Source organism: Macaca fascicularis, chromosome 1 (genome assembly GCF_037993035.2).
Source record: "Macaca fascicularis isolate 582-1 chromosome 1, T2T-MFA8v1.1".
Classification (NCBI taxonomy): domain Eukaryota; kingdom Metazoa; phylum Chordata; class Mammalia; order Primates; family Cercopithecidae; genus Macaca; species Macaca fascicularis.
Window position 1 is genome coordinate 4221398 of NC_088375.1, and position 2243 is coordinate 4223640.

Here is a 2243-nt window from a genome sequence, read left to right on the forward strand (position 1 = left end):
CCCAGCTACTTTTTGTATTATTAGTAAAGATGGGGTTTCTCCATGTTGGTAAGGCTGCTCTCAAACTCCTAACCTCAGATGATCCACCCATCTCCACCTCTCAAAGTGCTGAGATTACAGGCGTGAGCCACTGCGCCTGACCAGCATGTGGTGTTTCTTTAATCCCCATGTGGACCATATAAGTGCAGAAAGAATAATGCGTCTTATTCATCCTTATAAGCCATATATACCTTTTTTCTTTTCTTTCTTTTTTTTTTTACACGTACCAGTCATCTTTTATTTGGAGGTTAATTCCCATTAGGACATGAAAGGATTCAGCAACGATTGAGATTGTGTTCCTCACGGAGGGGCTCGGGCCAAGGTCATGGGGTCGGGGGGTGGTGCAGAGCGTGTCCTCTTCAGTGGTATTTGCGGAGCCGCTCGTGCTTGAGATGCTTGTAGGAAATGCAGTAGTTGAAGAGCACGTAGCATGCCAGCACCATGGTAATCCCCGAGATGCTCCCCTTCCTCACGTTAACGTACTTGTTGTAGTACCGGTAGTAACCTCTTCGAAATGCTCCGAGAATGCCACTAGGGCTAAAGTCCCGCATCAAGATCCAGCTTGGCAGCTCCCCCAGTTTGACCTCCAGAAGTTTCTTGTCCTTCACTGGTACGACTGACGCCATCTTGGAGTCCTGGTGTCCGCTGTGTCTCCATATACCTTTTTTCAATGTCTGAAACAAATACTTGCTGAGCCCAAAATTTAGGTAACTTAATTATGAATAAAGCATGATCCACTTCTGCCAAACATACACTTAAGATATCAGTCATTTGCAAGTTTCATATGTTCAGTTTTCTGGATTTTTCCGTGTCCTAACCATAAGAAGTCAGAAGGCAAAGAATTTGGAGCATATGTCTCAGTTCCGCTACATAAGTTATAATGTAGTGCTCTACCCCTCAGTTCTTTTAGAGAGTGGACAGAAGGCACCACACGTAAACAATTATTTCTGTGGTATGCAAAGCTGTCATTGTGATACCTGCTATTTGATGCAATGTCCTGTATTCAAAGATTCCTTTACTAATCTCCTGTTTAAGTTTGGGCAGTCTTCATTGATGTATGCTGACTGTTTCTTTGTCAGAAAGTAAAACCTTTTTTTTTTTTTTTCTTAGCTCCTAGGAAAATCAGTCCTCAATTACAGTAATCCGCTTATCTCAAGTATTTAGTCATCTGTTGCCTCTGTTACTTTTAGAAAATGGTAATAGCTAATGTTTAGAATTCTATGTGCTAGGATCATAGCTAGCATATAGGACTTTAAGAGTCACAATGACTCTATGAATTGTATACTATGACATTTTAGGACACCATGACCTGGAGAAGTGAGACTTCCTGTCCAAAGACCCACAGTTAGTACAGACCAAACACAAGTAGCCTGACTCCAAAACCTGCACTGCTAACCACTCTCCTGTGTTTTTATCCTCAATTATTTTATTTCACACGGTGTTTTACAAATATATTTCAAGCTTTTTTTTCTTTTTAAAAAGGAGAAAGTTATTGATCCTAAATTATCAGTTGTGTCATAAGTCTTTCTCTATGTTTGTTGTTGTTGTTGTTGTTGTTATTTTTGTGTTTTGTTTTCTTTTGAGACAGAGTCAGTCTCGCTTTGTCCACCAGGCTGGAGTGCAGTGGCGCCATCTCAGCTCACTGCAATCTCTCATTCCCGGGTTCAAGCAATTCTCCTGCCTCAACCTCCCGAATAGCTGGGATTACAGGCATGTGCCACCACACCTGGCTAGTTTTTTGTATTTTTAGTAGAGACGGGATTTCACCATGTTGGCCAGGATGGTCCTGAACTCCTGACCTTAGATGATTCACCTGCCTCAGCCTCCCAAAGTGCTGGGATTACAGGCGTGAGCCACCGCCCCCGGCCTGTTTTGGTGTCTTTTGTTTGTTTGTTTGTTTGTTTTTTTGAGATGGAATCTTACTCTGTTTCCCAGGCTGGAGTGCAGTAGCACGATCTTAGCTCACTGCAAACTCCACCTCCTGGGTTCCAGCAATTCTCCCACCTCAGCCTCCAGAGTAACTAGGATTAGTTACTTGCCACCACGCCCGGCTAATTTTTTGTATTTTTAGTAGAGATGGGGTTTCGCCATGTTAGCCAGGCTGATCTCGAACTCCTGACCTGAAGTGATCCGCCCACCTCGGCCTCCCAAAGTGCTGGGATTAAAAGCGTGAGCCACCGCGCCCAGCCTGTTTTGGTGTTTTT

At 43.4% G+C, this 2243-nt stretch overlaps 1 pseudogene across 1 annotated transcript; it reads right to left on the reverse strand.

Moving 5' to 3' along the window:
* Positions 1-231: 231 nt before the first annotated feature.
* LOC102125263 (ATP synthase subunit f, mitochondrial pseudogene) lies at positions 232-688 on the reverse strand (annotated as a pseudogene). The gene has a single exon (XR_012428361.1). The product of XR_012428361.1 is annotated as an ATP synthase subunit f, mitochondrial pseudogene (transcript).
* Between the last annotated feature and the right edge of the window lie 1555 nt (positions 689-2243).